This window comes from Pteronotus mesoamericanus, unplaced genomic scaffold, assembly GCF_021234165.1.
Source record: "Pteronotus mesoamericanus isolate MK-2021 breed Mesoamerican mustached bat unplaced genomic scaffold, CSHL_Meso_final scaffold_31, whole genome shotgun sequence".
NCBI lineage: Eukaryota > Metazoa > Chordata > Mammalia > Chiroptera > Mormoopidae > Pteronotus > Pteronotus mesoamericanus.
In genome coordinates, this window is record NW_026555312.1 from 2135193 (window position 1) to 2143235 (window position 8043).

Sequence of the window (8043 nt, forward strand, 5' to 3'; positions counted from 1 at the left end):
TATTTTAAACTTTAATCTGAAAGAAATTGGGCAAGCAAGGGTGCACCAATTCTTCCTGTCTCCTTGCCTTCTCCAGTTTAGTCTGTCTGATTAATATTTTGTCAATGATAGAGTCTATAGTTCATTTCCATCTTTTTCATGAATGTAAAATTCTGTTGTCCAGTTCAAGACAAATTTTGAAACTTCATTTCCTGTTAGTATGAGACTGAAATTGAAATTAAGGCAGGGTTACTTCTAAATAAAGGTAATGCTGAGAAATCAGCTGCTTCATCTCCCAACCAATGAAGCCTATTGTTTATTTCAGGCCAAGAAAAAATAATTCCAGGAATGTTTGAAATCTTTGTGTGAACTATGTAACATGTAAAGGTAAATAAAGGTGAATTTTTTATGCTTATCACCTGAAAAAAGACTACTTCTATATCCCCTTTTAAAATGTTTCTTTGGAAACCATCAGTCAGTGTTTTTTTTTCCTCTAAACTTCTGAATTTAAATAAAACTGTTGTCAGCTTTACAACTCCAAGTGTCTGGGCCTCATCCTTCTTTTGTAATTTAAATACCCACAAAATTAGCCCTCCAGGATCCCTGAGACCTTGGAAATTTAATCCAAGTACCTATCTTAACTGTAACCACGTTTTCCTCAGGGAAAAATGTTTTATTATGCTTGCAGATGAGAGTTGTTAATTAAACAATGGTACCTATGCGTTAAACAGTGCCCCCTAGGCTCACCTCAATTTTCAGGTGAGCCTGGGGTGCACTCTATGAAGGAAGGTACAGAGAATTAAGAATGTAACAGTAAATAGTGCTTCCAGCCCTCTTATGAAAAAAACAGAACACCAATGATCCAGGGAAATACATTACATACTGGTTATGAGCAGTGCAAAAGGATTTTATCTGTTTGGATATATAAATAGCGTAAAATTTCATCCTGACTTTCTAGTCACTTTCAGTCTACCTGCATGCATGTACTTGGTTCTGCTTACTCAATATTAAAATAGGTTTCTTATTTTCTACACTTTTATGAAGAGGATATTCTTTGTTGGTAAAACTTCTAATTCACCAACAATATGAAACAACTGAATTTGCTGGCTTCCCTCCAAACCCCTTTCCAGATGAACTAAAGTAATTATCTGTAGATAAATTTGGCCATGTTGGTTGAAAATGATTCAATTTATGGCATGTATAAAATTATTCTATTTACGAAAACAATTTATAAAACAGTAATTAGTGTATAAAAGCCATAAAGCATAAAAAGTGTTTTTTTTTAACTGATAGAGGTTAGTGAGGCTTCATTTAACCGAAATATTTTTTCATGTTGAATTTCATAAAGGATGGTCTAACAGATGTGTCCAAACTTTGGAGTCTCTGGGCCACACTGGAAGAAGAAGAGTTGTCTTGAACCACACATTAAATACATTGTGACACATAATCATAAAAAAAATCTCATAATGTTTGAAGTACATTTATGATTTTGTGTTGGGCCGCATTCACAGCCATCCTGGGTTGCATGTGACCCTCAGGTCACAGGTTGGACACCCCTGGGCCACTAGCATCTTGTTGTAGAAATACTGTTTTGTTTGTTTTGTTTTGTTTTTTGTTACAACTAGTGGACTCAACTATGGGGCCTAGTGAAAATACTCAGAGAAAGTCCCATTTTTTAACATCCTGCTATACAATCTTTGGTGAAAGTTGGCCTCCACTGGGTACTCACAGACAGAGCAGGAGGTAGGAGGGAGCCTCCTTGGTGGGGCAGGCGGGCTGAGCATTTCACAGTTCAATGTTGAACAGCGGTACCTAGAGGACAGAGGTAACCCCTTGCCTTTACCAAGAGCCTTGAACTAAATTGGAAGTAATAGAAGCCTATCAATGACACAAAACAAGAGCATAAAGAAGAAGAGAACCCACATGAAACAGTGTGTACAGTCTGCTAAAACTGGGAGTGGAACAGTGATACGAAGACAAACCTGGCACTGCAGGCCTTAAATAAAGAAAAATGGAATTGCAGAGCTTCAGTGGAGAAATTGGAAGCTTGTGGCACCCTGAAGTTAGATGTAGAAAAAAGCACTATGGAGTTACCTCGAAAAATTAAAAATGGAACTGCCTTATTACCCAGTGATTCCACTTCTTGGAATTTACTTGAATAAAACTGAAATATTAATTCAAAAGAATATTTTTACCCCAATGTTCATTGCAGCATTATATACAATAGCCAAGATTTGGAAGCAGCCAAAATGTCCATCAGTGGATGAGTGGATAAAACAACTACAGCATGCTTGCACAATGGGATATACTCAGCTTTAAAAAATAGAAGAAAATTTTACCCTTTGCAACAGCATGGACAGACCTGGAGAACATTATGCTAAGTGAAATAAGCCAGTCATAGAAAGACAAGTACTATATAACGTCATTCATATGTAAAATCTAAAGAACAAACTGAACCAATAAACAAACTAGAGACAGACTCATAGAGAGCAGGCTGACAGGTCAGCCTCGGGTTGGGGGTTTGTGGGAGTAGAGGGAGCAAGCCAAAAAAAAAGAAAAGAAAAGAACTCATAGACAGGGAAAACAGTGTGGCGATTGGGGGTGGGGAAGAGCACTGGGTAGAGGTGGAAGAGCGTATAGGGGAGATAAACAGTAACCGAAAAAATAAAATGAAGGAAAGAAAACACAAACCTAACTGAACTACTGTACAACTACATTGAAGCCATGCTCACCGAAAACTTCTTACCATAAAAGAGGTGTGTTCATTTCTAAGCATAAATATATCTCAATTTCATCTATTTTTAAAATAGTGACATTCAGTTAAAAAATTATAAGACAAAAAAATGAAGTAGAAACTATCCATTGTGAAGAGATGAAACAAACAACAGACACAGAAATAGACCAAGTGTTGAAACAATCAGACAGGATCTTTAAAATCATTGTGATTATCATGTTAGAGATACAGTGGGAAAGTAAACAACATACAATCACATGTGCATTTTCAGCAGGGAGAGGAAAACTATTAATAGAGTCAAATAAAAATGCTATAAATGAAAAGCATTTTCATTTATACCAGTGATGAGGAAGTCTTCTCATGGGCTTAAGAGAAGACTGAATGAGTACATAGCAGTAGAAAGAATCAGAAAACCTTAGATGGGTCAACAGAAATTAACCAAACTGAAACCTGGAAAGATTGAAAGAGTAAAAGAAATAACTGAGCATACGTTAGCTCAGGACATCCCACAGAACAATTTCAAAAGGCTTACTACGCATGTAATAGCAATATCAAAAATAAATAAATATAAAGGAAAGAGAAAATGGCCAAGAATTTTCCAAAACTACTGAAAAACAACAAACTACTGTACCAGAAATTAAGAGAAACCCAAGGAGCGTACATAAGAAGAATACATCAAAGCACAGTATAGGTAAAGTAATAAAATTAAATATAAAGAAAAAATTTGAAGGCTGATAGGGAAAAAACTCATCGCATACAGAGAAAGAAAAGTAAAAACGTGAGTGACTTCTTTGTGGAAACTGCAAGTGAGAGAAATTAAACATCTTTAAAGTATTGACTAAAAGTTGTCAACCCAAATTCTACATCCAGTAAAAAACTTTCAAAATGCATGTAAATACAAAATTTCAAAATAAAGCTTATTGAAATATTCTTAATGCATTCAATGTAAATAATTTCAATGAAAATACAAACCACTGTTGAGGGCATAAGCTGATACTAAAATTTATATGAAAATGCAGATGTTCAAATAAGGTTGAGAAACTTTTTAAGAACATTCTAGAAGGATTATTGTTCTAGTAATAAAAACTTATTAATATATTAGTAAGTAATATGTTGTAATATTTGCACTTGGATAGACAAATAGGCCAAAACAATAATGGAAAAAGTCCCAAATAACAGATACACTTACTCATTTATTGACCTTTAACTTATGACAGAGTTCTCCTTTCAGACGAGATCGGGCGTGTTCAGGGTGGTATGGCCATAGACCAGAGTTCTCCTTTCATAAGGGTGGGAAAAAGACAACGTTCCATTTAATTGATGAGGAAATGAGTTCTCCTGAAGAATACTTGGCACTTATACTTCACACCATGTGGGAAAAATCAGTTTTCAGTGGATTATAGAACTAAATGTGAAAAGTAAAATGATAAATATTTTCATATGAGAGAAAGAATTCTTACAGAGCACTCCTCATTGCTATCCATAAAATAAAATGTTGTTTCACATTAAAATTAAAAACTTCTTTTAAGGGAAACACCATTAAAAAAGTTGAAGCAAGTTGCAGAATGGGAAATGACATTTACCAATCACTAGACAACAACAAGTCATATTCAAACTATATAAGAAACTTCTAGGAGTCAAGACAAAGACAAACAACCCAATAAAAAGAAACATCAACAAGCCTCTCACAAAAAAAGGAAGAAGCAGCAAAGAAGTAAATGAAAAGGTATTCTACTTGATTGATATGGGAAATATTCAAATTAATGTCTCAGTGAGATACCAGCACACAGCTGCTGTATTAACAAAAATTAAAAATTCTGGTGTGGAGAACAGTCATAGCCTGCTGGTAAGTAGGCACATTGCTGCAGAGATTGTGCAATGATGTCAAGCCTGAATCTGAAAAGACTGAAGATACACATCCTCTATGACCTAGGAATTTTTCCCCTGGGCTTGTTACACAAGGGAATTTTATACATATGTGCACAGGTATGTATGTGCAAAAATATCCTTAATAACACCTCATGCAAGATAAACCTATAAACCCAAATATGTATCAATAATTGTTTATATTTCCATACAGTATGATATAAACAGCTTACACCTACACACAACCCACTATACAGATGAGTTTTATAAATATTTTACTGAACAAATGAAACAAGATACAGAGGAACACATACAACGTAATTTTCTTTATATATAGTTTGAAAACAGGCCAAATTAGACTATATTATGAAGGGCCTCACAGCTATATGGTAAAATCTTAGAAAAGAATTATGAAGGGGGGAATCAAGATGGCGGAGGAGTGAGCAGAAATCACACTGACCTCCTCCCAGGACCAACCTGGAATTACAACGAAATTGCAGAGAAATCACCTGGAACAAACAACTGAACAATAACAACAGAAGAGCCTTATAACCTTGCACAGACAGAAGAATCAGTTTTAGCGCAACCTAACTGGTAAGGAGTGTGGTAGAGACTCAAGAAGGCTAGTGGGGTGCCCATGGAGAGCAGCACCAAAAGGATATTGAAATGACAAGTGGGATTCCCCTGAGATGAGCAAGGTCTAAACCATAAGCAGGGATCTCCAGCCTACAGCACCAGAGCCCAAAAAGTATACAGATAACAACTGCGAAAAACAGGAGGGTTGCTCTCTGCCAGAGACAGGCAGCTGAAGATGCAAAGAGCTGTTTAAAGGGCCAACCCATAAATCTTTGTTTGCAGCCACTTTCCCTAGGCTCCAGCAAAGGTGGGGGCAGAGTGGGCTGGAGATGCCTGAGGAGAGACTGGGGAAGGAGGCTTTGGGGAGAGAACTGAGAGAGTAGCTGGCAGGATCGCGGTGTTGACTCATCCCCCATGCGGCAGCAACCATCTTGCCCAGGCAGAGGCCACTCCCCCTGAGCGGCAGCAGCGTGAGAGGGCCCAATAACTCCACCCACAGAAGGGATTCCTCCCTGCCCTGTGATGTCTAAGCCACCTGCTGAGTGCAGAGTGGCAGCCACAGATAGGAGATCCGTGGCTAAAAGGGGTACAGAGTGGTCTACAGACACTTGAGGAGAGACGGGAGATGGAAGCTTTGGAGGGAAAATGGAAAAAGTAGCTGGCAGGATCCTGGTGCTGACTATTCCTCCATACAGCAGCAGCTATCTGGCTCAGACAGACTATTTCCCTGAGTGCCAGCAAAGTGAGAGGACCCAATAACCCCGCCCCCCAGGAGAGACTCTGCCCCACCCTTTGGTGCCAAAGCCTGACTGCTGAGGGAACAGTGACTAGATTAACAACTGGAGGAGACAGGCACAGACAGTAGATTACTGGAAGTCTCGAACAGACTGCCTAAGGTCACTCACAGTCAACATCTGACATCATCAGAGGCAGATCCAGAAAGAAAAAAAATAGCGGCCTCCTACCACAGAAGTTCACACCACAAAGTCAGGGAATCAAGACAGATCAATTTAAGAAGCAGAAACAAAAAAGAAGAGTCTCACAAATAATGGGAAGACAAAGAAACTCTCCTTAATCAAAGGAAAAGGGGGAATCCCCAGAAAGAGAACTAAATGAAATAGAGGCAAGTAAATTCTCAGATACTGAGTTGAAAACAACACTGCTAAGGAAGCTTAATGAGTTCAGTGAGCTCAGAGAGAATTACAAAAAACTGCAGGGAAACTACAAGGAACTTACTGCAAACTATATCAGTATGAAAAAGGACATATAGACTATCAAGAAGACACAAGAGGAAATGAAGAATACCATTTCTGACTTGAAGAACACAGTAGAAGGAATCAAAAGCAGGCTAGATGAAGCAAAGGATCAAATTAGCGAGCTGGAAGATGAGGTAGAAAAAAGCTCCCACAAAGAGCAAGAAAATGAGAAAAGACTAAAATAAAAAATGAAGAAGTGTTGAGGGAAATGCAGGACAACCTGAAACATAATAATATCCCTATAATAGGGATACCAGAAGGAGAAGAAAAAGGAAGGGTTAGAAAACCTGTTTGAAAAAGTAATGATGGAAAACTTGCCTAATTGGAGGAAATAAAAAGCCACACAAGTCCAGGAAGCATAGAGGGTCCCATTCAAGAGGAACACAATGAGGCCCACTCCAAGACACATCATCATTAAAATGGCAAATATCAAAGACAAAGAGAGAATCCTAAAGGAAGCAAGGGAGAAAGAGGGGGTAACATATAAGGGAGCCCCTGTATGGCTAGCAGCAGACTTCTCAACAGAAACTCTATAAGCCAAAAGGGAATGGCAAGAACTATTCCAAGTAATGAAAAGCAAAGGCCTGCAACCAAGACTGCTCTACCCAGCAAGGCTCTCAATTAAAATGGAAGGCAAAATAAAGAGCTTCTCAGACAAAAGAAGGCTGAAAGAATACACCTCCACCAAACCAGCATTGCAAAATTGCAAAATATGCTGAAGGGACTGCTTGAAGAAGAGGAAGAAAAAGAGTCTATGAATACCCAGTTTCTTTCACAGTCACCAATGCTTGATATTACCAATATTTTTAATACTTATGAAGTTGATTGTGACAATGATATGTTATTTTAATTGTTCCTTTATTATTTGTTGAAACTGAACCAGTTTTTAGTATATTTCTTACCTATTTCTGTAAGCTTCAAATGACTTTTTGGTATTCTTTATCCATTTTTTGATTAAATGTTTGTAGAATTTTTTCCCTAAAAAACAAAAAAACCCAAAAACTATTAACCCTTTTAGATGTGTTGCAAATAATTTCCTATTCTATGACTTGTCCTTTAACGTTTTTTACATGAATATTACTGTATAGTCTTAAATGTTTAATATAGTCATACTGTCAATATTTTACTTTATAGATTCTGGATTTGAATATGTTACTTCAGGGCAAGAAAAATATTATTTTGTATTTTCGCCTAAAACTCCTTAGATTTTACATATTGATTTTTAACTCACCTGAGTATTTTTTGTATAATGTGTGAAATAGGGCTGTATATTTGTTTTCTTTCAGGTAATAGTGGCCCATGAACCTTATATGTTTAATAAGCCTTATTTTCCCCATTGACTTGAAATATCAATTGAATCATGTACTACATTGTTAGAAAGATATATATGTTTGTTTCTAGAATGCTCATTTTATTTCTTTCATCTACTTGATTATTTCTTTGCAGCTGCCATAATTGCTGAGACTTTATAATGGATTTAAATTTTTTAATATTTTATAATGGATCTTGACATTAAAAGAATAAATAAGTAAAATCAATCTGCATTAAAAAGAAAAGAAAGAAAGAAAGAACTCCTACTTTTGCAACAACATGGATGGACCTGGAGAATATAATGCTAAGTGCAATAAGCCA